The sequence below is a fragment of the Rhipicephalus sanguineus genome, chromosome 4 (genome assembly GCF_013339695.2).
Source record: "Rhipicephalus sanguineus isolate Rsan-2018 chromosome 4, BIME_Rsan_1.4, whole genome shotgun sequence".
Lineage (NCBI taxonomy): Eukaryota > Metazoa > Arthropoda > Arachnida > Ixodida > Ixodidae > Rhipicephalus > Rhipicephalus sanguineus.
The window spans coordinates 81,567,575-81,583,895 of record NC_051179.1 but is presented as its reverse complement, the minus strand read 5'-3'; the positions used below and the strand labels follow the sequence as shown (position 1 = coordinate 81,583,895).

General features: G+C 46.9%; 1 protein-coding gene across 1 annotated transcript in view; it reads left to right on the top strand.

The window, feature by feature from the left end:
• LOC119390313 (B-cell CLL/lymphoma 7 protein family member A) overlaps positions 1 to 16,321 on the top strand; it is a 103,731-nt gene that overhangs the window by 28,650 nt on the left and 58,760 nt on the right. The gene's annotated exons all lie outside the window — the stretch shown is intronic.

Below are 16,321 nucleotides of genomic sequence, written 5' to 3'. Positions count from 1 at the left end.
GCCATTTGCTATCAGTCACCCAGTCGATCAATAAATCAACAGTACGCCATATAGTGTATTATATAAGGGCTGCAGTGTATATAGTTACATCTTCATAGGAACTATACGTCATTGTCCTACACTCGTAGTGGCGCCAACTAAAAGCCGGGTCGTTTGAGGTCAGACGGACAGCGCAGCACTTTCTGAGCATTTGGTCCTTTAACTATACTGAAAAGCCCTTGCATCTCATCTCGGCAGCAAAGTTGAGCGGTTTATCAACGGCAGTTTTGACTCCGCACTATGGTTATCGATAGCGAGGCGTATGCGTTTGCAGCTTACACAGTAACACAGCAGGGTGGCTATGTACTGTCATTGTTTCTTAATGGCGTAGCGTCAGAGAGCGTAACGTCTTGTTCACTCGTGGTGGCTCGCGACGTCACATGACGTCGCAGGTTGCCGAAATTTGTTACGTCATAGTGACGTCATCACGACATCACGGAATCGATGCAGTCGATTGTGACGAAAAAGAACATGGCTTTGGCCATCGAGTCGTCTTAGACAAATCCATAAGGGTCTGTGGGACTTTTCCATTCGGTCTGTAGGCTGCTCGATCCCGGCATGTTCACGACGATGAACGTCAGGCAGCAGCTGAGCGACCTGAGAAAATCGTTCCGGGTGAATCACTACGCCATCTTAAACATCTATGGGACACAGAACGTCATCCAGACAAAGCTGACGACGCACGCAGCACACATAATACAGGTGAGTTCCACGTACTCTTGTCGCACGCGAGCTCGGTTACCACGAACACGTGGTGAATAGTTCAATATATCGAATAATTCTATGTATCTAAACCCTCCAAAAACGAACGTAACGCCCACATAGTCTCTGTGAACTAATTATAATTTTGTTTGTTATAGTCGAATACATGCAGACGAACTAGATTGCAACGAAGCTAGGCTTCACTGTGCGCTGCGAATAGTCCGATATAGCGAATAATTCGATGTAGCCAAGCTCTACGACAACGAACTTAACGCCCGCGTAATATCTGTGACTGGACACACTCCCGTGTATTCTTTTCGAATGCATGCAGTCGAATTCGTCAGCAAAGAACCTAAACGAATATTTCTTGATGAGGGGTTGAACCAACTTTTATGTATTTCTTTGTGCATGTATATATACATGCAAAATTGAAAAACTTAGGGTTAGGGGGGGGGGGGTAAACACCCCCCCCCCCCTTCTCGCCGGCTACACCAACGGCTTGCGCCATATCTCTCGCACCGACCTCGGCGTGGCAAGTGTCAGCAGGGCAAGCTGGATTGCAGGCGACGCGAGAGCTATGCTGGGAAGCCGACAATATAGGAAGCAAGACAACTCGAGCATCCCCACTAGGTTCACCCTCGTAACTGCGGCAATTCAAGCGACATTATTTATAAAGAGCGAACCAGAATTGATGTAGGGCCGGGTGCCCCAATCTGCAAGTGATGTATTCGAATATATATATATATATATATATATATATATATATATATATATATATATATATATATATATATATATATATATATATATATATATATATATATATATATATATATATATATATATTTAATTTTGTTTTTGTGCAGCAGTTCCGGTTACTACTGGGCAACGTCCGGGAAACCAACAAAGTTATCGTCGGGGTCGGCTACTACTACTACAACGATACCGGAGCGTGGGCGGGCGTAGAAGGCATCGCCACGAATGTCGCAACGTGAGTGCCGTGAAGTCCACATATCCGCCTTCTTTATACACTCGCTTGAATTTATGTCGATTTCTCGGTATAGTTTTTATCGCATCGCATGGCCATCCAGACCCTTAGCGAGATCGCCTAATCGACTGACGCAAAGAATCTGTTCGGAATGTTCTCCGTCTACTAGCTTCCCCCATGTGAAGTCAAAGTCACAATTCAGTTTTAATAGCGAAGCTGTTCTTAGTGGAGTTAGTAGTGGAGGCTTCCCCGTCCGATGGCGTAGCGCTGATCCCGTGACATCGCACAGTGGCGAGAGTGAGGCTCCGTAGGAAGGTAAGGGCTGCGCCGTGCCGAGAGTGGTGACGTTGAAGCTTGTCAATTGAACCAATGAGAGGCACGCCAGGTAGGAGAGAGTGAGGCCTTGTGGAAAGAGGGAAACAATGAGATGCGCGTCAAGAGGGGTGAGAGTGACGCTCAGTGGAGGAATCCAGCCGTTTTTGCAAGTACGTAGGTGGGCGAGTGTCTCGGTGAAGTATAAAGGGAGGGGGGCGCTGGTTCTTTGTGAGTTTGAACTTTGCCAAGGTTGCTCCCGAGGAAGAAGCCGCCCGATGTGAGCGTCGGCGAGAGCTGATGCGGGAACGGGGCATATCGACGCCGTGCCAACCTCGATGTTAAGGTAAGGGAAGCTGAAGTTAAGCGCCGACGAAGAGAAGACTTAAAGAACATGGAAGTACGATATAGCCTGATGAAGGAGGGGCATCGGCTTCGCTGTTTCGACAGTGTTCGCGAAGTGGAGCTGGCTGGATTTTTTGCCTTATGCGGTACGTGCTAAAAGCTTTCTTTAGCATGTGCGCTAGCTGTAAGCTTGCGTAATTTTTACCGCAACCTAGTCTTGGTCGCACAAACTAAGACGCGATATTTTGTGGCGAAGCCGCCAAGTGTCGACGCACATGCATCCGGGAGAATCGCCCGCCAAGTTCCCCGGCCAAGCAGGCGCCAAACCAGAAGTCACGGGAAAGGAGGCATGTGCTTTGTTAAACGAATTGTGTTCTTAGTGGACGTACATTCGTGGCTGTGAAAATATGCAGGTAGCGTCCTTGTTTTATTGCGTAGTTGTGCAAGAAATAATCTGCAGCAAGCGCATTCATGGTAATAGCTAAATAATAATAATAATTTTTTTTTACACAAGCTGTCGAGAAGATTTCGGTGGATGCCTCGGCACTGGATGTGCAGAATTAAGGAAGTCGTTTTTGAAACGTTTCTACCTTGACGTCATGGACTTTGACAACGTAGCTGATGTTTTATTTGTAAAGATGATTACGATGTATTTTAAGAGGAGCCAAGCAGTTCAGCATAATAATGTTCCTGAAACATTTACACACCACACTGGCCCAAATGCTAGAGGGGTAACTTTGAAATCTATGACGGCCACGGGTTTCGGCACGAAATACAAAAGGAAATTGAAAAATGGGCCTTCTCTTATTTTCGAGCAGTTACCGAAACCTTCCACCGAAACAAACACGGAGTTTTGAAACAGTATTTCGTCTTCTAACTCACCAAGAACGAAGGTACAGTTTGCAGACACGGGCACAGGAAAAAGAGGACACAATGAGAAAAGAAAATCAATCTGGTTCTCTTCTCTTGTTTCCATGGCTGCCGCCTTTGTTCATTTCGTACTTCGCCAGCCTAAGCTGATTTGGCGTGAGCCTTTGGTGGTGTTATCTTCAATGGCTCGCCTCAATGCCTCTTTCTCTTCCTGCTTGCAGGGAAGACGTTGACGTGCTGGTGTTCATAAACACGGTTCTGTCGAAGCCTGCGGAAAAAGAATGCCTCACGCTGCCCGTCAACGCGTACCAGAGCCAAAATCCGTTTACGCCTACGTTGGCAAGTGTTCAGACAGCAGTTCTTGATTTGTGAACTGATGTAAACGTATATAACTTATGATGTAAACTGACGTAAACTTAATTTAAGCTCTGGAGATGGTCCGTTTCAGTCACCGACAGTTATAACTTCTATGAAATCAGACCTTTCCCTCCCATCATTGTAGTTGCGCAGAAAAGTGTCACGCATTGCCTTGTTCCATGAAATGAACCATCACCTTGCACCAAGCGATCGTCTCATCCCATCGCACTGACCATCGGGACAAAGTCGGCTCCGCTTCATGTAATGCAATGTAACTTTATCAACCATTTCTTCCACGAACCTCTCGCGATTCGCATAGCCTTCCCGCGGACGTTGTGAACATTTGTCATTATGAACAATGCCGTAATGCCATAGCTAATATTGTGTACTCAGGCTCTTTCTAACTTACTGTACGTTTCTATTGTACTTACATATTTTGTTCCCTTTTTTTCCTAACTTTTTTTTGTGTGTATGTGCTTTTACCACTCCCCCTCTGTGATGTCTCTGGCCCCGAGGGGTCCAATAAAGTGAAAAATTTGTGCACAATGAGCCAATTAACGATATCGCATCGAAGAAAAGAAGATAATATGACGCTTGGCGTGATGGGGATTAATACCGCTCGGCACATCGCAGGAAGGCGCGGTCGCGATGGTCAACGCCAGCTCCCTGAGAAGACCGTCCCTCATGGTGGCTTTCTCCTTCCAAATGGGCGTGCTCTTCTACAACATGTCGAAGGACTTCGCTCACGCCAACGAGTCCGTGTACCAGGAGTGCAGTAGCCTTGGCGAGGCGGATTATTCTCAGGCACGTGTATAGTTTCGTATTCCCATACACGCTCTCGCCCGCTGCCAGGGACCATGGGTCACTGACATGAAACGGATCTCAACCCTCCCCGCTGTAACTCCTGGGTCCGCAGTTGGTGTTTAATAAACAAACAAGTGAATAAATTAAGTAAATAAATAAATGCGGCGCTTGAAGTCACGCAAACGAGCTAACGAAGTTTTCTCTCTCTCTACTCAGGTTCTGTTTGGGTTAGACAGCGGTGCTTATCACACTGTGCATATTGTGTCGTCACCAACCGCAGCACTAGCCGATGCGCAGATCTGGCTAACACTGACTCGAATGCATCCGTGCTTCTCCACTCATTCCGATTCAGGCGTGCCAAGGCGAAACGGCTGTGCTCCGCTACGAGAAGACGAGCATCGGCTTGAGCACTCGCGAGCAGAAGGTGGACTTTGGCCGACTCATCTTCCAGACTTTCGACACGCTGGATCTCATGAAAGACAAGGTGGCTCTCTCTCTCTCTGCTTAGGCCAAGGAATTGGAAGGAATATTCCTAGTGAAACATTCGCCATTCCAAGAACTCCATATGTTTCCTTGCTGAATCCGTATACTTTTCATATCCCCTTCAAGTGCACATTATGTTGAGCTGCTGTAAATGCATTAAACTTACAAAACTTTATATATATATATATATATATATATATATATATATATATATATATATATATATATATATATATATATATATATATATATATATATATATATATATATATGTATATATATATATATATATATATATATATATATATAAAATTAGACTGTAGTTAGGATAAATTACCGAAGAGTGAACAAATCAACGCATTAACACCTTCTCTTTGGTGCAATAGAGTATTGGGTGCCTTGGGATAAAGTTTTGTAAGTTTAATGCATTTACAGCAGCTCAACAAAATGTGCACTTAATAATATATATATATATATATATATATATGTATATATATACATATACATATATATATATATATATATATATATATATATATATATATATATATATATATATATATATATATATATATATATATATATATCCTCAATGATGAAAAATTCGTAAACAAAGGGTGTGCTGGAGCCGACGTTTCGACAACCGGGCTTGTCTTCAAGGCTGCAACTGCTTTCCTTATGTGAGGGTGATCAACTGGGCGTGTTGGTATTGCATGATTCGGAATATTAGGCGCGAAGTGGACACGGACGGATTTCCTTAGCGCGAGTGTGATTATGCTTCGTACCCTCTCCTCCAACCCAAACAAAGGAGAAGGAGAGGGTACGAAGCATATACACACTCGCGCTAAGGAAAGCAGTTGCATCCTTGAAGAAGACAAGTCCGCTTGTCGAAACGTCAGCTCCAGCACACAAACCATGTTTACGAATTTTTCATCGCGAACTTCTATCTTCTCCTGACTCCTGCCTATTTATCCTGAAGTCAGTCGTGTTCTGTTTTTGCATAAAAGAATCAAATCTCAGGCTAAATATACTTGTGCAATTTGTCACCGATTATATTCATTTCGAACCAACAAAAATTTGTTTTGGTGTGGCTCCTGGAAAGTGGCAATGCCGAACAACTCATCGAACATAGTATATAGTGTCCTCAGCAAAGTGATCATATGCAGGAATACACGGCGAAGTAAAGTTGAACGAAGGCACATTGGTTACGCAGAATGTTCAGTGCATCCAAAGTTCAACGTGTCTTGTTCTTTCTTGACGACTGGTCGACGCAACCAGCAAAACAAGTTGCGTACACAAACGCAGCCACTGCTGCTGAAAGGGATGTAACTGAGATAAGGCAATTACGAGTTTTCTTGCCCTGCTTAATAACATAAACCCATTATCATTATTATTTTTATTATATTACGTAACCCTTTCTACCTGTTGTATACTTGTGTGAATGCATGCATACCACAATGTCGGTACAAGCGCTTTTGTCCATGTTATTATTTTTTTTATTGTTCGTGCAGTCCGCGTAAATTTTGTCTGCTGAAAAGCTGTAGCAAATAATAACTGTTGGGGTTTTACGTCCTAGAACCACGATATGATTATGAAGGGCGCCGTAATGGAGGTCTCCGGAAATCATTGTCCGTAGCCTATAACGTTAGTCACGTGGGTCAGTATACGGGAACATGCGAATTTTCGCACATGATTCCATATGGTCCTCTAGGATTACAGATACGAAACATGTCACATGACATTTTGTTTCATTTACGAAAAGGACATACGAAAAGTAGTCGTCGCGAATGTGAAGTCAGATGAATGGAAGAACTTAATGGAAACGCTGGCGGGTCGACAAATGGCCGAAAGGTTCCTGAGAACACACGAGCCAAACATTATAGCGCAGCATGCGGCCTAGAACTTACCAATATTTCTCAGTCAGCCACAGTCCAGTAGCCCGGGGGGGGGGGGGGCGGTGCCCTAAGGGCCCGTCCCCCCCCTCTCCCCGAAATTTTGGTGAAGTAGGTGTTTTTAGCAAAACTGAGTAATGAAAATAGGTGTTTTACTCAAATAGTCAAGGTTTTCAGCAAGTGCCCCCCCCCCCCCCCCCCCCCCCCCCCCCGACAAAAATTCCTGGTTACGGGCCTGGTCAGCCAGAAATCGCTCGCTTTTCCTTCGACAAATGCCATAAACCCAAATGATCGCGCCATAAACCGGAAGTCCACGGCCATTGGCTGATTTGAGCATCGTGAGCTGCATAGTTACCGCGGCCGCCGCGGGACGCCGCCACGTGCCCGCGTGCGCGCTCGCGATCACACTGAAAGTAAGCCGCGCGCTTGAAGAAGAAAAAAGAAAAAGTACTCAAGCTTAGAATAACAGAGAGCTGAGCTAGTTGGTAAGTATTCATGCTAAATAGACTGGGCGTGCAAACACGGACAGAAGAAAGAAGTCGGGACACCACAAACGCCGGCGTTTGTGGTGTCCTGACTTCTTTCCTGTGTCCGTGTTTGCACGCCCTGTCTTTTTAGAATGAAGGGGCTCAAGGTCAGGACGCGTGCGGACGAACGGACGCATCTTCTTGTCCCCTTGTCATATCCCCCCCCCCCGCGTAGCTTACAGCGCGCTCGCTTGCACTAAATGAGGGAAAGCGTTTGACGCGTGCTCCAAATCCCGGTAACTCCGCTCGTAGTTGACGGATTCTAAAATTTTTTGCGTCAGTCAATTCGTGAGTCAATATGCCTTTTTAACGAAGCCATTCGATGATTACTTGGAAAAGTGTTGCAGGGACCCTTTAGGCTTGCGGCCTTATCTTGAGTCACCTCATATTCAGACAGTGGCACGCACTTTGACCGGGGGGGGGGGGGGGGGGTTCAACCACCCTTTCGGTAGTTTCGTGCGTGTATTTGTATGTGTGCATCTATATATACACATGCAAAACTGAAATTTCGACCGGGGGGTTGAACCCCCAACACCCCCTGGCCAGTTGTTGCATACTGCACATTCATGGAGAAGCTGTCGTACTAACTAACTAACTAACTAACTAACTAACTAACTAACTAACTAACTAACTAACTAACTAACTAACTAACTAACTAACTAACTAACTAACTAACTAACTAACTAACTAACTAACTAACTAACTGAAGTGAAAGGGGCTGAATGGGGTGGGAGGTGTGGTGTTGCGTGCAGTTTTTATCATTGTTTGTTTGCCCTGAGGAGACTTTTGTTGGGTGCCCCACACAGACAAGCAGCGATTGTTGACTGGCTAAAAAAGAAGACACTTTAAAGAATAACTTGTCAGGATATACGTAAATGCCTAACACGCTGCAGTCAATTTAGGTATACATTGACGACGCGCATTTTCCGTCTTTGTTGTCGCAGGCTCAACTCGTCATGAACAAGATTTACAGACCAGAAAACGTCTCTTGGTTTCTGTTCAACGTGCACCTCACAGACCTCACGCAAACGTGTCTCAAAGGGCCCTTCGAGCGTCTCAAAGGGTTTCGGGACTTTTACCGCACCCAGCAACAAGCGATACGAAAAGGATGACCACACTGCGCACCAACATGTGCACTGGACTCTCTTTCAGCATTTATTTATGTATTTTATTTATTTTTGACGAAGCGATGGTGTATGCGCAGGTTAAGCCGCTTCGTCGCTGCTTCTAAGCTCGTCAATAAGTCGCATTACGGAATACAGCCAACTTTCCTATTTTCGCTTGCCTGCCTATACTTTTATATTTGTCTTTTTATTTTTTAATGAAATAGTATAGTAAGTTCGTGGACATATAGTGCGCATAATAAAATATATTGTGAATGTTGTATTTAGTTGATGTCAGCGAGCCATACATAAGAATGTCAGTTCCGCCCACAGCCAGCGCTGTCCCTTCCATGGAGAGTTTGCATAAATGCTCCGTCCAGTAGCGCTTACTCAATTTTGTGACGTCTAATTTTCGACCGGTGTGAATGGAAGAGATGCAAGAGTGTCACTCGATGCTCGCGTCACTAAGTGATAAATGTGCGTTCGCGTAATATACTGTGCACTGTAAGATAGCCACACCGGATGACTTCGCCTTCGAGTCGTCTTGGGCGAATGCATAAGGGACAATGTGATTAATACGAACGAGTTCACTGACGTCATTTCCGTCACGGAAGTGACGTCGGTAAAACACGAACAAAACAAAGAAAAAGTTTCGTTGATTTGGATAATCTGGAAGTCGAACCCACCACCTCTCGGTCCGCGACTATAGGTACCGGGCGCTCTACCCACTGAGCTACCAACGCACGTGCACGAGGCTTTACAAACTTGCCTTATATTTCTCTCATTTCTCCCACTCGCCGTGTTTTTGCTTGCTTTGGGCGGCTTCGCCCATCTGGGAGTGGGGAAGTGAAGTACTGTGTCATGACACCAACGAGCGCCGACAGGCACTGCTTCGGTAGTTTCAGCGCAACGGAGGCTTTCGGTCTGCGCAGTACGACTTACGCGCCGATTCGGTTCGGTGACGACGCAGTTACGTGCTTTGCCTTTCGCGTTGTGTAGTGTGCGACGCCTCCTCACCAGAGTAGTGAGCTTCCACATGCCCCAACGGTGATTCTCCGCCGCCTACTGCTCCGAGTGCGATAGCACCGACTAATAAAACTCTGCAATAAGCGCCACAGAAATGCGACGACGTCGGTGGGCGCATGTAGCGCAGTGAGTGCTCTGGTGCAGCGAGAGACATGGCCAGCGGGAAGCAGAACGCCTTCCCGCGTTCACGGCTCAAACTAGGAACTCTGCCTTTCCCGTTCCTGAGAGAGAGAGAGAGAGAGAGAGAGAGAGAGCTCTTTGACGAAAAACAGAGGCGCGTTCCTGAAGCGCTGTGTTGTACATGCATGAGCAACGGCGTAGATTACCCTATAACTGGGGAGCGCATACCTTGGCGTCTCTTTCATCAAATGACAACGCTTAGAATGAGTACGTATCGAGTGTCAGTGTTTACTATGTGCTTGTTGATGCCACTTTGCGCGGCATTCACCATATTGCAGTAAGACTTTGATCTGGGCAAGTTGCTTCATAGCAACAGGAAGGCACATGAGACAAAAGACGAACAACACAAACCACACACGAGCGCACGTGTGTGTTCTTCGTTCCTTGTCTCAGTCGCGCTGTGCCTTCCATTCACCATATGCTGTGTGCAGACACAATGTCCAATAGACATTGTGCGAGCTCTCATAGTGTATATCAATGTACAATAAACAATCAACTACCCCTGTGAAGATACGGTTTACTTTTGCGTTATACCGTTTCCTATATGACGGAGGAATCAACCATGTTTTTTTTAAATGCGGAGCATTTCTTAGTCGCACCTACGGCGTCGGCCGCCGTCCACACCCCCAATGCGCATGCTCGGCTCGTCTCTTGCCGGCAGCAAGCCTCTCCTCTCCCTCCCTCGCATGCTCGGCTCGTCTCGTGCCGGCAGCAGGCCTCTCCTCTCCCTCCCTCCTCTCCGTCCCTCCCTCATCTCGATCGAACGCGGGCGGTGTGTATATAAGCGGTGGAGCGCGCGTTCGGAATTCAGTCAAGGGCATCTTTACTTGGCTTTCGCTTGACTTGACGCTTTGCTTGACTCGAGTAGATGCGATGGAAGCAACAGTACCTTCAATCAGCGCCCCACCACTCGTTGAAGGCAACGTTACCCCACCCTTACCGTCGTCGGCGTCAATAACAGCAAGCAACGCAGAAGTCAAGGCTGCGAAGAGACGAGCATACGACGCTGAACGCAAGCGTTTGAAGCGAGCTGCAGACCCGGAACTTCGTGCACGAGAAGCTGCTGCGAGACGGCAACCACGGGCTGCGGATCCTTCACTCGGGGAACGAGAAGCAGCTGCGAAACGGCAACGACGGGCTGTGGATCCTGAACGTCGTGCTCGAGAAGCAGCAACCGTTCGTGAACGTCGAGCAGCGGATCCATCACTCGAGCAGCGCGACGCTTCTGCGAAACCCAATTACGCAACATTCACGCGATACCCCCACCACTCTGCGACGCATTTACTCGAGTTCTCCCCGTGGGAAGATGCGGGCGACATTTTTTACTTTATAGTAATCTACGTTTGCTTTAAAATAAAAGAAGTGCGCTCAATGTAACAGGTGCATGAGTACATGACTCTTGCAGAGGTGGTGGCAATCTTTGCTTTAGGAATTTAAATTGGCTGCGACGACAAAGCAGTTCATGGTGTTAGGCTGAAGAACTAGGGCACCACTGCGACTATATTGGTTATCTCGATCTTCTTTTTCCCACTCTTGAACGCTCGAGGCAGGCAGGTAGAGAGTACAAATGGTACTCTAAATCGTCCACCGCTCTAAACACAACACGTTATGTTTGAGTGCTCGGTGGCTAAAGGCGACTGGCATATGCAACGCCTCTTTAGCATTCGTACGTCCCGCATGAGAACAACGCGGGGGCTGTTCGCACGACTGGTCTTTAAAGTCACCTTGTACGTACTGTGGCGGAAGCGCGCCGCAAGCCTCATAAAGGTGCCTACCCCACACACTGCAGAAATCGCGCCTCATTGTGTGGAATTACCACGATGAGTAGCTGGAAGAACGCGGAGAAGAGGCCTTCCTTCGACGATGGCACACACGTTTCTTTAAGGTAAGGAAGGGACAGCTGGCGTTCCCAGTATTCCCGTAGTAACAGCTCCCACTCTAGTAGGCATGTATAAGTGTTAGTCTTCAATATGCGAACAATTTGGTCCAGTTTATTGTTTCTTTCATGGGTGTGCTTTTGGATATAAACAAATAAATCAGCGTTGTAGTGTTCATCTGTGAAATGTATATACTATTTTTACTTGTTTTCTTTGTTTATGTACAATTACATGTAGAATAAAACTTCCCCTTTTCAATCGTGTGTCTCTGAAGAACAAAGAAAAAAAAAACTAGGAGGACGCTTGAGCTTCGCCTTCAAGAGTAGAACGCGATAGCGTAATCGAGCCCCGTTCGCATCGCCTTCTCATTCGCTAGACAGGCTTGGCTTGGCTTCTCGGTGCATCAAAACGATAAACATCGCTCGTGCATGGCTCGTATGCTTCATATGTACAGGTAATCGCAGGCGACAGTGGCCGATGTCGGGCGGTGTGTAAATGCCCAGTGAGCGCGAAAGGAAGGGAGGTGAAACATGATACCCGTAGCACAGAACGCGACCGCTAAAAATACCGACCCGCAGATCTGCACAGCACGGAATCATGTCTTAACTCGGCGTGCGCATGCGCGCGCACTAGAAACCGCTTGAGTCGGGGCCGCAAGAGGGCGCGACGCGTAAAGCTAGCAGCTTGCGCAAGGAGGAAGTCGCTGCTCTGATGAAACAACGCAGGCCGTTGCTTCATTCTCGCTCCCCTTTTTTTTAAAGCTTGCTTGCTTGCTTGATCCTTCCTTCTGGGCTCTTACCCATTACGGGGGATTGGCCATGAAACCAGGGGTTAATATAAGTGGGGAAATTTAGAATTTAGACGAAGGAAAAGGAACTAATCGGCCGTGTAGGGTATATAGAAAAATTGAAAAATTATTAGTTTACGTACTAATACAAATAGGAATGTGCCAATCATATGGAATACAATGAATTAGCGCGAGGAAGTCAGATGTACCAAATTTTGAGAATAATTAACCAGGAATTCTTCTTGTTGGTTGGTTGGTTGAAAAAATTTATTTGGGTCCTGCAAGGCGCGTGACTGCATGTATTCTTCTTGTGTCCCTAAGAAATTCGCATACGGCTATGCAAACGTTCCTGTTGCTGTGGCCCAGAGAAGATGCCCCAAGGGACCGAATGTTTTCAGAGTTAACAGTAATTCTTAATTTTCTGAAGCTGTCTCTACCCTGTGTCGTCGTCGTCGTCGTTCTAGTAGTACTAGTAGTACTAGTAGTAATAGTAGTAGTAGTAATATAGTAGTAGTAGTAGTACAAGTAGTAGTTGTAGTAGTAGTATAGTAGTAGTGGGCGTCACGCAGGTACGTGACGTACGACCAGAGGAGAGTGAACAGGGAAATAAAACGAAATGATGATGCCAGATGATGGTGATCCACGTGATCTCGCTAGCCGATCACATACACTCGCACGCTTACAGTTTCTCTGTGCGACGGTGTTCACGGCGTCAAACTGGCTGACTTTTTTAAAGACAAAGTTAGCCAACACTGCTATAGCCTACGTTTAGCCAATACTTAGCCGGTGCCGCTATTATGCGAGTAAATTTATTACGTGCTATGATATGAATGTCATAGTATTATTTATGTTATGTCATGAATATGCTGACATCCTAGTGAAAAGATCGAGCCGCCGCAGCGGAATGTAGTAATTTGGGCCACTAATGTCACGATATGTTATGTACAGTTTAGTAATACATGCAGTCACGAACATTCCAGATAGATAGATAGATAGATAGATAGATAGATAGATAGATAGATAGATAGATAGATAGATAGATAGATAGATAGATAGATAGATAGATAGATAGATAGATAGATAGATAGATACGCTCTGTCTCGCCATCGCGTCTCGGTTATGATGAAGACGAAGATTGCACGCGGCCACGAATAATGGGGCGGCGCTGTGCGCGACAGGCCAGAAGAAGAATCGAGGCTGCCCAGTGCTGCAGTCCACTGCTTTTCGTCTTCAAACTTGACCGTCTCATCCAGGCTGTTGCTGCCCGGTATTCTTCCGTCGGGAATCCGGAATTTCTGCCTGCCTGGCTTGCTTCAGCAGACGAGGGTGCGTATACAACGGGCTTTTTAACATCGGAGCTCTTCTATTGCTGGGCCTGACGGCAGATGAGTGCGCAACGCATGTCACGCTTTGGTTTTCAGATACACCCATAGATGTCGTAACTGCCTCTGTCGCGGACGAAGCGGTAGCCGCACAGTGAAACGGGGAAGGGCGGCTCGAGCGTGAATAGGGCCTACCGTAACTGTAGCAGGGGCGGGTGTGGTAGGGGCTGCCACTGTAGCAATCCCCAATAATCTTGCCAAGCACATCACTCACACCACACGCCCTTTCCCGTGCATCTCTGTAGTGTAGTGGCGCCATCTGCGAATGGCGCGCGCACTGAGAGTGCGCCTTATTGTGTTGTGTTGTCGGCAGGGGCTGCCACTGTAGCAATCCCCAATAATCTTGCCAAGCACATCACTCACACCACACGCCCTTTCCCGTGCATCTCTGTAGTGTAGTGGCGCCATCTGCGAATGGCGCGCGCACTGAGAGTGCGCCTTATTGTGTTGTGTTGTCGGCAGAGGCCGTCTGTATCGGCACACGTGATGGCCTGTAGCCAATCACGGGTGCACGCGTGTCTGTTGTGTCATGTTTCGAATAAACGGCCGCTGGCCGGCTCAGTCGCTCAGTCTTTGTTGGGCTTCCGCGGGCTCCGGACTCCTCACTTCTCCCAGTCGTGTCGCGGGCCGTGCCAGCGCGCGGCGCGTCTCGTGTCCAGTCGTAGGGCCCTCGCCGTCGGTCACCGCCCGCCGACACAACAATCTCCACTCTAAAAATATGGTAATCACAGACACCCGCACAAAATCACAAAACATCACAGAAAATCTCAAGGGAAACGCAGGAGGACCGCAGATCTGCTGTTTCAGCAGATTTCACGCTGGGTAGAACTGGGGTAAGCTTTTTCCTTTTTCTTTTTGATTTAACTAGTAAAACACGTGTTCAGAAATCAGGTGTCCTACAGAGTTAGTTCTACATAAATTCTACATAGTTCTAGATAGTTCTGTATAAGTTCTATATAATCACAATGTTCCAACTGACCGGCTGCTTCAGCTAACGGATGTTTAGCATAACTAAGACATACTACAATACTACAGCCAGACGTGCTCCGAAATAGGCGGAGAGCAGGGGCGTAGCCAGAAATTTTTTTCGGGGGGGGGGGAGTTCAGCCATACTTTATGTATGTTCGTGCGTGCGTTTGTATGTGCGTGTGTGTATATACGCAAGCAAAACTGAAAAATTTCGGGGGGGGGGGTTGAACCCCCCAACCCCCCCTTGGCTACGCCCCTGGCAGAGCTAGAGGCGCATCCGAAGGCAGCAGCAGCATTGCGGTGGTGACCAACCTGCCCAGTGGCGATGTCGTTGTAATCAGTCATGTCGTCAGAGAAGCATTCTTGTTTCGCGTGACTGTTCATGTTCAACCAAGAAAAAAAAAAACGCTTTCCTACTGAATGCGTCGATGTCGACAACTTTACGTTTGCGTGGTGAACTTGAGGGCCTAAGCGTCATATTCGAAAGACATCGCTATGGTTTAAGTCAGGAAACGAAGCTTATACACAAAAGCTTACGAGTCGTTCTGGCTTCGGTTAACCACACCACCACAACGTGTCGCCGCTGTAATTGCTGCTCGACCTCTACATCTTTCGACACATTCTGGTACCACGCAATTAGTTTGAAAGGCGCGTACCATTTGCAAGACTGATAACACCTGACGCCCAATCCTCTTGCGGCGATTTTGTTGGCGCAAAAGATCTCGGTAGATTTTTGAGGGGCTCTACTCATTCCTTCCATGTTTTGTTCGAGGATAAGGTCAATTCAGTTAAATTGTATACATAGCCGAAAGTCTCGTGACAAGCTTTGGGAAATTATGTACCACAGTTTTCAGGATGGTGTATGCTGCAGAGCATCAGATGCAGCTGGAAGATGCGTCATTGCTGTCGCCGTAAGGCTACGAGTGCACTATACGGCCATTGGGCCATATAACGCCATGGTTCAATGGGCCGTATAGCGAGCCCATATCCGGGCCATATATGTCCTAGTGGGAACTCATTAGGCTATTATTGAGTGCCGGTATCCTGTACATTATATTAAATGTCCTGAATATCAACAGATCGTGACACAGCAAAGTAGTAATTGCTTCTACAGATGTCTTCAGCGCATGATATAATGCGTCTGGGTTTCGACGTGCCAACACCACGATATGATTGTGTCGGATATTCCCAAGTTAATCTTTTCAACGACTTGTGGTTCACCTAATGTATACACCCAGGGCGCGGTACGCGAGCCCTTCTGCGTTCCACCCCCATTGTAATTGAACCCTCGTCCTCGAGCGCAACCCCGCAGTCATAGACTTACAGCATTGGAACAACGAACAAAATATATTTCAGTTGTTCCAGTCCTCTCATTGATTCTTCCTATGTAAGTGTGCTATATAACTTTTCTTAGGGTTACATGTTACAGTAACTTTTCTGGAAGTTCCAGCGCCCCCGTGTGTTGATCACAGAAATTAGTGCCCCGTATTTTCCCAAACGCCCGGTTTAATCCAACAGATACAGCAGTTATCTCTCGCGTTGCATTTGAAGGAGGTGGGGGGGGGGGGGCGGGACACGTTTCACGTTGGGCTTCGAGTTTGGCCGCGTGTCATCCTGTTAGCTAACCACAGCCTCGTCTTCGTAGTATATAAGCCCGAGAGACAACTCGAGATTAACT